The 12826-nt window shown below is 44.5% G+C and overlaps 2 long non-coding RNA genes across 2 annotated transcripts in view; one reads left to right on the top strand and one right to left on the bottom strand.

Moving 5' to 3' along the window:
• The window catches only part of LOC107184873, a 9862-nt gene extending 7383 nt beyond the window's left edge, over positions 1–2479 (bottom strand). The window contains exons 1-2 of the long non-coding RNA XR_001515774.1: positions 2393–2479; positions 1467–1468 (exon numbers count right to left, since the gene is read on the bottom strand). This is a non-coding gene — a long non-coding RNA (uncharacterized LOC107184873). The remainder of the gene's footprint in view (positions 1–1466; positions 1469–2392) is intronic.
• The window catches only part of LOC107184872, an 18648-nt gene extending 12396 nt beyond the window's left edge, over positions 1–6252 (top strand). Inside the window, exon 4 of the long non-coding RNA XR_001515773.1 lies at positions 6243–6252. This is a non-coding gene — a long non-coding RNA (uncharacterized LOC107184872). The remainder of the gene's footprint in view (positions 1–6242) is intronic.
• The last annotated feature ends 6574 nt before the right edge of the window (positions 6253–12826 follow it).

Genomic DNA, 12826 nt, shown 5'->3' with positions numbered 1-12826 from the left:
CCTTGAGTGAGAGTTAGCAACAACCAGTGAGCCAGCACAATGCAAGGATCCAAGGTCCCCTCTCACCCTTAGCAACATCCCTGTCATGGCAGAAAAATGTGACAGATTGGAGCTCCTGCAGATGCTCCTCCTGATATCAATGCACCTCACATAGCCTTACACACCTAAGAGCTGCCCTTCCCTGGGGCAGGGGAGGAGCCTGGCAAGACCAGCCAAACTGCCCAAGCCTTATCTGGGTTACCTGGAAGCTAAGTAAGCAGGGCTTCATCCAACCCTGTTTCCCTGGGCACAGAACAAAAGGAGAGGGAGGAGATTAAGTAGCAAGGCAAAAAAGACAAAATTAATTGCTCTGCCACCCAGTGGCCTCCCATAGCACGCTGCTATTACAGCACTTATGACACTATCTTGTCTTTATTTTCATGCCTGCCTCCCTGAGATTGTGAGCAACTTGTAGTTAGGGACCTTTTTATGTTTTGCAAGAAAAACATGAATAAATCCAACGCTCTATCCATTGAGCCATACCAGCTAGGTTAGCAAAATGAAATTTAGAGAGCTTTCCTATCCTTATAAGTTCTCCACTTGACCAGAAACACAGCACAGTTGCCTCTGGAACAATGTGGGGGCTCGGGGTGCCAACCCCCACACAGTTGAAAATCTGTGTATAACTATAGTCGGCCCTCTGCATACTCCGATTGCCAACAGCAGATAAAAAACAACAACAACCTGTTTTTGTCCATGATTGGTTCAATCTGTGGATATGAAACCTGAGGATATGGAGGGCTGACAACAGGTTTGTTCAAAACATCTGTGTATAAGTGGGACTGTGCATTTCAACCTGTGTTGTTCAAGGGTCAACTGTGGGTCAATTCAGCCAACCTCACAGTCATCCCCCTACACCGAGCCAACTCTGGACTCTACACTTATTTCCTTGTTCCTTTTACCCCAAACAAGGTTGACTATGTGACTCTAGCCAATTAGATATTTTCTATTTTTCTCTTTGTTCTTTAGTCTTTATCCTACAAGTTTCCTGCCCTCTGCCTAGTAGTAACTCTACGGGGAAAACATTAAATATGAATGCTGCTTTGTACCCTCATCTCATTTTATTGCTCAGCCAGAGGCCTGAAGATCTTGATGACCAATGTCCTCCATCCTCAAACGCCTCTTCTAGGAGAAAGTCTATGGGAAGCCACACAGTGTGGTCATTACCAACATTAAGCACTGACACAGATCCTTTCTTGAAATGTACCCCAAAAAAGATGAGTTCAGGATGTCCACAGCCCTGGCCAATATTTATTAATTTCTTTTTTAAAATATATTTTTATTGATTTCAGAGAGGAAGAGAGAGGAGGAGAGAGATAGAAACATCAATGATGAGAGAGAACCATTGATCAACTGCCTCCTGCACACCCCCCTCGGGGGATCGGCCTGCAACCCGGGCATGTGCCCTTGACCGAAATTGAACCCACAACTCTTCAGTGTGCAGGCTGACCTTCTATCCACTGAGCCAAGCCAACTAGGGCGATATCAATTTCTTTGTGTGGGAAAAAAGAAAACAATAAAAATGATGCCCACTTCTTCCTTCCTTCCTTCCTTCCTTCCTTCCTTCCTTCCTTCCTTCCTTCCTTCCTTCCTTTCCTCTCTCTTTTCTTCTGCTTCTCCTTTCCTCACAGGTCTAAGTTAGCTTGAAAAGAGGCACTTTTGAGTGAAGATCCCCTCAATCAGCACAGACATTGAGATTCCAAATCACTGGTGGGTTTTATTGCCCCATTAGGCTAACTCACCAAAGGCCTTCCTGTGATTCTGTTGCTATGGATTCAGAATTCTGGGCTTAGAGTTGACCGGTTTTATTGCCCCATTAGGCTAACTCACCAAACCAGGCATGTCCTGCAGGCATGTGCACAGACAGAACCCCCGTAGGAAAGACCCGGAGAGTGGATGGAGACTGATGATATGCTGAGCACCTGCTTTGGGCCAGCAACCTGGCTTCTAGTCATTCCTCATCCAGGGAGGCAAGTGGCCTTTCCCCATGTGACAGATTAAGTGCTGATGTTCACAGTCTAATCTCACAGGTGAAAAGTGGCTGATTCCATCTCAGTGTAGAGCCTGCAACTTTTACTATACCAAGCACAGCCTTCAGTTGAGAGGGACCTTATTTCTAGAAAAAATATATATAGTTTTTCTATTAGGCCTTGGACAGCTCACATTCTAGCCTATGTCTGAAATGATCCAAACAGTCCTCCAAAGGCCCTCCTGTGATTCTGCTGCTATGGATTCAGAATTCTGGGCTCAGAGTTGATCCATAAGCTCAGTCCCAGGGCACTCTCCCTCCAAGGAGCACACCCACGCCGTTTCCTTCCTCCTCTCCTTTCCCCAAAGGCGCGTGTCCCCTAACCTCTAAGAGACCCCGTGAGACTTGCAACTAGGGGAGCAATGGGCAGTGGCAGCTCATCCAGGGCTAACCCCCTGAACCTGTCTCCAAGGCCCCTTTTCTCTGACTTCCCAGGGAGCCAAAGCAGGTCAGCCCGGGCTCTCCTGTGACTACTTCTATGCCCTTCCTTGTTTCCCTGTCCTAAGTATATTTTTGCTACGGTCAATAAATTCTTGTTTTGTTTTCTATACTTTGTCTCTTGATTGAAATCTTTCCCTCAAGAAAACAAGAACTGAGTCTCCTCATCTTGCCAGTAACAAGGATTATCCTCTAACCAACTGAACTACCCCACCAGGGCAATGTGCCTTGGTCCTCAAACCCATAACAAGAATAGTAACTCTTGTCTATTTCACCTAAGGAGGGACAAGGTGGAGGAGAAGGCACTTCAAGGGTGAAAATATCCTTGAGTGAGAGTTAGCAACAACCAGTGAGCCAGCACAATGCAAGGATCCAAGGTCCTGAACTACCCCACCAGGGCAATGTGCCTTGGTCTTCAAACCCATAACAAGAATAGTAATTCTTGTCTATTTCACCTAACGAAGGACAAGGTGGAGGAGAAGGCACTTCGAGGGTGAAAATATCCTTGAGTGTTAGCAACAACCAGTGAGCCAGTACAATGCAGGGATCCTAGGTTCCCTCTCACCCTTAGCAACATCCCTGTCATGGCAGAAAAATGTGACAGATTGGAGCTCCTGCAGATGCTCCTCCTGATATCAATGCACCTCACATAGCCTTACACACCTAAGAGCTGCCCTTCCCTGGGGCAGGGGAGGAGCCTGGCAAGACCAGCCAAACTGCCCAAGCCTTATCTGGGTTACCTGGAAGCTAAGTAAGCAGGGCTTCATCCAACCCTGTTTCCCTGGGCACAGAACAAAAGGAGAGGGAGGAGATTAAGTAGCAAGGCAAAAAAGACAAAATTAATTGCTCTGCCACCCAGTGGCCTCCCATAGCACGCTGCTATTACAGCACTTATGACACTATCTTGTCTTTATTTTCATGCCTGCCTCCCTGAGATTGTGAGCAACTTGTAGTTAGGGACCTTTTTATGTTTTGCAAGAAAAACATGAATAAATTTTCTTTGTTAAAGAAAAATAAAGCTCTGGCTGGGTGGCTCAGTTGGTTAGAGTGTTGTGGTAAGCCAAGGTTGTGGGTTCAATCCCTAGTCAGGGCACATACAAGAATCAACCAATGAATGCATAAATAAGTGGGACAACAAACCAATGTCTCTCCTTCTCTCTCTGTCTAAAATTAATAAATTAAAAATAATTTTTTTAAAGAAGCAAAAAATCACCCTGGCCAGTTTGGCTCAGTGGATAGAGCTTCAGCCTGGAAACTGAAGGGTCGTGGGTTCAATTCCTGTCAAGAGTCAAGAGCACATCACTTGCTTGGTTGCAGGTTCCACCTCCGGCCATGTGGGAGGCAACCAATTTATGTGTCTCTCTTACATCAATGTTTCCTTCTCTCTGTCTCTCCCCCTTCCTTCCACTCTCTCTAAAAGTCAATGGAAAAATATCCTCGAATGAGGATTAACACCACCAACAATAAAAACATGGAAAACTGCTGAAACCGGTTTGGCTCAGTGGATAAAGCGTCGGCCTGTGGACTGAAATCAGAATCGGCCTGTGTCGATTCTGGTCAAGGGCATGTACCTGGGTAGCGGGCACATCCCCAGTGGGAGATGTGCAGGAGGCAGCTGATCGATGTTTCTCTCTCATCGATGTTTCTAACTCTCTATCTCTCTCTCCCTTCCTCTCTGTACAAAATCAATAAAATATATTTTAAAAAAAACAAAAACAAACCAACAAAAATACCCCAGGCCTCTCAGCTGTCCTGTGCTGCTCAGAATGTGACCATTTTACCACCCGTGGGGATGATTTTATTTTCAAGAGTAATACTGACAATACTTGATTTTTCACTTAAACATTAACTTTTTAACCAACCCCTACCATAGTTGCACTGTATATACCCACTCAGGATCCATGAAGTAACATGATACCCAGGGCAAGACCTGAAATACAGTGATAAAGTTAATTCGTATATTGGGATCCACAAAACAGAGGCTGCCCCAGGGGCCCAGCTCATAAATCAAAACCTCAGTCAGCCTGCCGAAACCGGTTTGGCTCAGTGGATGGAGCGTCGGCCTGCGGACTGAAAGGTCCCAGGTTCGATTCCGGTCAAGGGCATGTACCTGGGTTGCAGGCACATCCCCAGTAGGAGATGTGCAGGAGGCAGCTGATCGATGTTTCTCTCTCATCGATGTTTCTAACTCTCTATCTCTCTCCCTTCCTCTCTGTAAAAAATCAATAAAATATATATTAAAAAAAAAAAACACAAAACCTTAGTCAGCCTGTATTTACTTCCGGAGACGCCTCACTGTCAAGGAAACCTACTACCAATTGCAATCCTCCAACTCATCTTTAGCCAGCTTACCTGACCCTAGAAAATAGGGCCTCCAAGCCTCCTCCAGAAATTCCTGCCCTCCTAGCCCAGCACGCCCTGTGTCTGCATTGCCACATCTAATATTCTCGCTCTTGCGCACAATATATTGAGAAGAGTGCTCCACCGCTTGTGAGGCACTGACTCCCCCAGTGCATGGTTTGTTTCCCCTTGAGTAAAGGACGTCAAACTCCTTCCTAAATTGTTTTCCTTTTGTCCTTTGACAGTAGGAACGCTCTGTAATGTTTCAGGACAGAGGAAAGGAAAGAAGGACCATGGAATGGGTGTAGCTTACAAAGGGAGGAAGTCCTGGCTACAGAGTATTCGGAGTAATCGTATTTCTGACTTTGCTGAGAAGACATTCAGAGGGAACCACCACTCTGCTTATGTATAACTAGAGGCCCGGTGCACAAATTTGTGCATGGGTGGGGTCCGGCTGGCCTGCCCTGGATCGTGGCTGATCAGGCCAGGCCAGCTGAAGGGAGTGGCCGTGGGCTGTTGGCTAGTCAAACTCCCAGTTGAGGGGACAATTTGCATATTAGCCTTTTATTATATAGGATGTGGACCTTAAACAGTGGTTATTTGGGGGCTACCCTTCAGGGCAGAAATTGTGGGCTTTCTGTTCTGAACATGGGGTCATGCTAATAGGGCCTCCATCCCCAGAAAGTACCAGTGGGTGGACCACTGTCCACACAAACACCATGATTCCTAAATCTGACTTGAGCCAGATGTACTTTCCTTTCCACAGCTGCACTTTTTTTTTAATTTTTATTTTTTTTAATAATTTTTATTTCTTGAAGTATTACAAAGAGCATTACATATGTCTCCTTTTTCCCCCCCTTGACATTCCCCCGGCCCTACCCCCTAGTGTCTTGTGTCCATTGGTTATTCTTATATGCATGCATATAAGTCCTTCCGTTGATCTCTTAACCCTCCTCCCCCCAAACCCTCCCCAGGCTTCCCACTGTAGTTTGACAGTTTGTTCAATTCCACAGCTGCACTTTAAAGGGAACAGGACTGGCTGTATTATTTCCTGAGACCAGGGGAACTTTCAGCCTAACTCCCCTCACTACATTTTTGGGGATCTGGTCTCCTGGCTTGGGGTTTTCATGGTCCTAGTTGATGATCACTATCAAGTTTCTCTTACCCACCAGCTCTTCTATAACCCAGAGTTTTACTTTACTGTCAAACTTATTGGTTTGGGGACATTCTGAGCAATGATTCTTGCCGTGATGAATCCCTTGCAAAGGAGGAAAGGAAAGTGAACAGCTGATTTTTACAGTGTTGAAGGTTGTCCTGGAGTTGCACAATCAGCTCAGAATCATCAGATAATTCCCATTCTGATCCGGCCAGTGGAAGGAAACAGCTGCATTAGGAGAACAACCAAGCCCCTGCCCAGCTGTTCCCGGGGCAGGGTGAGGCAGGGCAGAGCTGAGACCTGCTGCTAAGCACCATGGGTGAGCCATTTAGCCCCAGCAAAGGCCAGAGCTGTTCATCTCTTCCAGCAGGATAGAAAGTGGGGATTAGGAGGGCCATTAGGATACAGCCATGCCACTTTAGAGTTTTATTTTCCATTCTTTCCATTTACGAATGAGAAATCTGGGGCTCCAAAAAGGGAAATATCTGGTTCAAGATCACACATTTGCACTGTTGGGAGAGGAGAAATGAGAACTCCAGTCTCCTGACTTCTCACGCCAGTGCTTGTTCCTTGACACTATGCTTTGGAAATGTTGGGAGAAACAAGATGAAGCCATCTTCTTTATCACCAGATTTCTGAGCCTTTAATATGCTAACTTGCACTGTGTCTTTCTTCTTAGAATATGGTTTTCAGACTTTCCCAAGCTTTTTTGACCAGACTACTTTTTAATACAGTGTGTTGTATCGCAAATCAGCGAGCTGAACAAGACGCCTAATGAGCCAATTAGTTAGGATTCATCTTTATTGCAGGCAGGTTCAGAGCAGATTACCTCTGTCAAATTCTGAACCCCCCATAGAGTAAGTCTTCCATATTTTATACTTTTCGAGCCTCTTTGTTTGCAGATATTACAAAGGGCTCTGTGTGAGTTATTGTTACAGACAGTTGTAACCTTGAATTCATAATGAGTTTGTACTTGGCATAAGAATATGGGAATTATCTATTACATTGGATGGCTAGCTTGAAAGGTCAGACAGTTTTTATCTTTTTCTATTATTTGAACTAAGAACAAAGTCATTTTATAAAATAACAGACTGTCTTAAAGTGACAGAGTTTATAATGACAGAGTTTACAGGACTAAGGACTATCTAACAATAGCAGAGAGTTTCAAACAGCAGTTTCATACAGGATGGAGGTTACTATGCTTCAAGTGTCTGTATGCATTCTCCAGAAAAGGATTGGAGGATTTCTCTTAACAGTGTAGGAAACACTGCCCTATACCATGCTGTTACTGTTAAGTGCTACACACAAAAACTACCTAACGCAATCCGTACAACCCACACTATACAGCAGTGATACTGAGACCCAGGGTAGTCACCAATGGTGAACATCATCGGTCATTCTGAAGATCAGCAGTAAACTCTGCATCTCAAAAAGCAGAAGGGTGTGTGGTAGGGAAGGGGGAGGGGGAGGTGGGGAGGACAAGGGCTAATGGTCAGGTCCTCTCTGACATGCAGGGCCTATCTGAGCATATGTGAGGTTTAGGGCTGGTCAGCCTTTATGAATATGCATTGATTGTGTCCTAGTCCTTGCCCTCAAGGATATCACAGCCTAGTAGGGAAACAAGTATTTAAAAGCATGAGAACTGTGACAGATGCAATGACAGAGTATGTACCACAAGGCAAAGTTAAAGGTACTAAGGAGGGAGAGAGTGAAAAGCTAGGCCTAGAAAAGGGTAGCAGAGGCGGAAGCTAGAACAACTAGGAGGTCCAGGGTTGCATTCCCAGTCAGGGCACATGCCTGGGTTATGGATTGCAGGCTTGGTCGCCAGTGGAGGGTGTGCAAGAGGCAGCCGATCAATGATTATCTCTCTTCATTGATATTTCTATCTCTCCCTCTTCTTCTCCCTTCCTTTCTTTCTAAAAAAGAACAACAAGCCGAAACCGGTTTGGCTCAGTGGATAGAGCGTTGGCCTGCGGATTGAAAGGTCCCAGGTTCGATTCCGGTCAAGGGCATGTACCTGGGTTGCGGGCACATCCCCAGTGGGGAGTGTGCAGGAGGCAGCTAATCGATGTTTCTCTCTCATCGATGTTTCTAACTCTCTATCTCTCTCCCTTCCTCTCTGTAAAAAAATCAAAAAAATATATTAAAAAAAAAAAAAGAACAAGAAGAAGAAGTGGGCGCAGTGAGGCAGGCGGAGACTACCAGTTCTAACAAAGTAGCTGCTGATCATTTTGTGACAGAATTTCAAGAATATGTAGAGGCTGAGGGATTTGTTCGCTAACAAGTGTTCAGTTGTGAGGAGACAGGCCTCTTCTGGAGGAGAAGTCATTGCCAGGAATCAAGCCAATGAAGGACAGGTTGACAGTATTGTTGTGTGGGAATGTGAGCAGGGACTTGAAATTGAAGCATCTATTTATCTACCATTCTGAAAAACTTCGAGTTTTCAAAAGAAAGAATGTCATGAAAAACAAATGGATTGTGGTAATATGGAGGGCTAATAGCAAAGCTTGGGTAGCCAGGCAATGTTTTATTGAGTGGATTCATGAAGTGTTTGCCCCAAGTGTGAAGAAATAGCTCCAGGAAACACAATTGCCACTCAGGGCACCTCCTGTAGGGCACAGGCTGCGGCCCACCCCCAGGCGTGGAGGCCGGGTTGATGCAGGAGCACAGCTCCACCACCGTGAGGCTCTTGGCACTCCAACTCCTCTCATCCAGCCCGTGGACCAGCAGGTCATCTTAATGTTAAGAAACTCTACCCAAAGGCGCTGTTTCAGAAGTGTTTGGAGGTGATCTCTGAAATGAATTGGACATGCACTATATATCAGAAAGGTTAAAATGAATCGTTTGGAGATCTGGAATGGATTCAATTCTATTTACATTATTTCTAATGGGGAAAAATGATTCTGTTTTCAAACATATCGCTTCTCAAATAGCCTTCCGGAACAAACTGAGTTTGAGAACCGAGGCTCCACTGTATTTGGCAAAGAGTCTGACTCTTGAAAACAACTCATCTGATAGCTGAAATATGAGAGTCAGAGATCACTTGACTACACAGCCCAAGCCTCTCTGACTTAAAAAATCTACCACAGGGGAACATTGTTAAAGTCACTATCCATTTCCAAGATGACTTCACAGTGAGGGAGGCCTGGGCTTAAAAAGTGGAAGCAGAGCCCTGGCTGGTGCGGCTCAGTTGGTGGGGTATCGTCCTGTGCACTAAAAGGTTGCTGGTTAGATTCCCAGTCAGGGCACATGCCTGGGTTGTGGGCTCAGTCCCCAGTAGGTGGCGTTCAGGAGGCAGCCAATGGATGTTTTGTTCTCACACTGATGTTTCTCTCTCTCTCCCCCTCCCTTTCTCTTTCTCTAAAAATCAATAAAAAAATATTAAAAAGTCAAAGTAAAAGCAGAAAAGAAGGCAAACCTTAATTTAGGAGTGAGCCACAATAAGTGGGCTAATATTTGTAGAACCCTTAGAACAGCCCCAGGTGCTCTAACCGGTTTGGCTCAGTGGATAGAGCGTCGGCCTGCGGACTCAAGGGTCCCAGGTTCGATTCCGGTCAAGGGCATGTGCCTTGGTTGCGGGCACATCCCCAGTGGGAGGTATGCAGGAGGCAGCTGATTGATGTTTCTCTCTCATCGATGTTTCTAACTCTCTATCCCTCTCCCTTCCTCTCTGTAAAAATTCAATAAAATATATATTTTTTTAAAAAAAGAACAGCCCCAGGCACCCAGTGAACACTAGTTGTGTATTTCATAAACAAATAAAGTGTTGACATGTGGGTCTGGGAAGAGACCTAGTTAGAAACCCCCACCCTTGGGTGGCAATTGAGCTATTTTTCACACTCTCATATCTCCCTGACCTTAGAAAAATCATGTCATTTTTAAACCTCAGTTTTCTTGCCTGTGAAACAAAAATCATGCAATCCCTAACTCAAGAGGGTTCTTAAAAGTACCAAATGAGACCGGTGAGATACTAAGGATGAAAATATGTTATTTGGAAACTGTAAAGCACTTTACAAATGTCATTACTGTTGCTATTGCTTCTTATTCAGAATTCCTGTGAGCGAAAGGACTAGAAAGATGTCCTGAGGCAGAGAATCAAATTTCTGGCGCTGGTGGGATTATCCGCCAGGATTATCTGCCCTTCTCTCCAGCCCCCTCGTTTCCACAGCCCCACCCCTCGCTGCTGGCCCAGCCAAGCAGGGAGGAGGGGAGAGCTGTGTCCCTGGCACCCGAAGTTGGAACAGAGTGTGCCCTTTCTCCCTCTCTTACAAAATCAAGGCTGTGCAGAGTTCCTGGGAGTAAATGAACAGTGCATCCAGTGTGCCCGGCTGGCAACATTTAGGATTAGGTAGACTTTGTGGCCCGCCCTGAGCACCTGACGACCCAAGGTAACCTCATTTTCATGGGCACCGGCATTGTTTTAAATAACAGGCGTCGGTGCTCGTTTCGGCAGCACATCCACTAAAACTGGACCGATACAGAGAAGATCAGCCTGGCCCTGCGCAAGGATGACGCGCAGATTTGTGAAGTGTTCCATATTAATTAATTAATTAAGCGTCCCATATTAACGGCTTTGTAAATACACTTTGGAATCCATAGCCTGTTTCGGAAGTGGGGGACTGTTTGTACAGAACGAAATCAAACTGCTTGAAATATGGTAGGTACTTTAGAAAAGAATGCAAAGCCTTCACATTACTGTAAACTACTGGATATGACCCCATGGGGAAGTTCCCTTTTCTTTTCCTTTTAAAAAATTTTCTTTACTGTTTGGGAAAGAGCCATAGTTACCTGGTGATTTGTCTCTAGAATTGAATCAAGGGGGAAAACAGAGGCCCATACACCCAACGGTTACAGGTTCGATTCCCCGTTAGGGCACATACCTAGATTGCAGGTTCAATCCCAGGTCAGGGCACAACCTATAGATGTTTCTCTCTCACATTGATGTATCTCTTTCTCTCTCTCCCTAAAAATCAAGAAAGACATATAATTAAGTAGGATTTTTTAAAAATTGTGTGTGTGAAGAAGACTCCATGGATGCCATGTGTAGGAATTAGCTGCCATAGAGGTAAAAAGCAATATAAAGCTACCAACGAAAGATTCAGCTGAAAGGTAATAAGGAGGAAGTTTTTATCTGGCACATGAGTTCAAGAGGGAAACCTGCAAGCTGACGAAAATCCTTTGTAAATAAAGCTGTAATCAACTTTCCAGTATGTCATCAATGGCAGAGATTGGGTGAATTCTGCCTAGAAATATTTAGGTCAAGCTTCTTTACCTGAAAGAATGTGAGAAGGAAACTAACATTAGATGTTATTTCATTTTTGTTCCCTATAACTCCAGCATGTAAGTATTAATAAGATTAGAGAACTGATTCTTAAGAGTGATTTGTAGTTTGTCCAAGTCACACAATTATCAAATGGTGGAGCCAGATGGTCTGACTTTAGTCCATGGTCATTCAACCACACCATGTCGCCTCCACTATGCAGCTTTATGAAAGAACCACACTACTGCACTTCCACAAGGCAGACAGGAAAACAACCCGTCTGGAAAGAAGAATGAAATTTGGTTCCCATACATTTGGTACGGGAGTTCAGATACCTTTAGCTACCTGATGAGTATTTTATCTGGGTGATGCTTGTCTTTCTGGTTCATATATATATATATATATATATCCCCAGGTGAGGATTAAAAAATTCTTTTTAAGTAGTACAGAAGCTATAAGGAACGACCCCTTATCTAACTAATGGATATTTAGGTAATTTCTAATTTTCTTAGGATAAACTATGAACATGCTTGTATAGGTGTTCAATAGATTGCTTATGAAAAATATTACTTCTTAAAATGGTCTTTAAAAACCAGATGATCACCTTTTTAAAAATATTTTTTATAGATTTTTATAGAGATGGAAAGAGAAAAGGAGAGAGAAACATCAATGTGAAAGCCCAACATTGATTGGCTGCCTCCTGCACACCCGCTACCAGGGATCAAACCTGCAACCTGCGCATGTGCCTTGACCAGGAATCAAACTGGCAACCCTTTGGGGCATGGGATGACACCCAACCAACTGAACCACACTGGCCAAAGTGACCACCTTTTTTTCTCTCTCAGTCAAGAGCATTTATTTCATTTTTTTCAGTTACAGTTTGCATTAGTTTCAGGTGTACCACATAGTGGTTAGACAATCGTATACTTTACATTGTGTTCCCCCCTGATAATTGCATTACCCACATGACACTACACATAGTTATTACAGTATTATTGACTATATTCCCTGTTCTGTACTTTAAAAAAGTTAGATGCCCATCTTCTTGGCATGGCTAAATAGATTTTTCTGGGAGTTAAAGAATGTATACGATGGAATGATAATTCTTTTTAAAAAAATATCTTTTTATTGATTTCAGAGAGGAAGAGAGAGGGAAAGATAGAAACATCAGTGATGAGAGAATCATTGATTGGCTGCCTCTTGCATATCCCCTGCTGGGGATCGAGCCCGCAACCCATGCATATGCCCTGACCTCCTGGTTCATAGATCAACGCTCAACCACTGAGCCATGTCGACTGGTCAATACGATAACTCTTTAAGATTACTTAAGACCCGGGAGAAACTAAGATGGCGGCAGAGATAAACACCTGGAAATTAAGGCCGCACACAACAATTGATTAATACCTCAGAGAAACAATACGGACTTCATCCAGAACCATAGGAAGCCTGGCTGACTGTAAACTCTACAACTAGAAGGAAGGAAACGCACACTGAGACCCAGAGAAGCTGCAGGAGAGAAGCGCAGAGGTAAGGGGCTCTCATGCGCGGAAAGGGGCTGGCAGCT

This window comes from Myotis davidii, unplaced genomic scaffold (assembly GCF_000327345.1).
Source record: "Myotis davidii unplaced genomic scaffold, ASM32734v1 scaffold9, whole genome shotgun sequence".
Taxonomy (NCBI): Eukaryota; Metazoa; Chordata; class Mammalia; order Chiroptera; family Vespertilionidae; genus Myotis; species Myotis davidii.
This window is presented reverse-complemented; position numbering and strand designations above follow the sequence as displayed.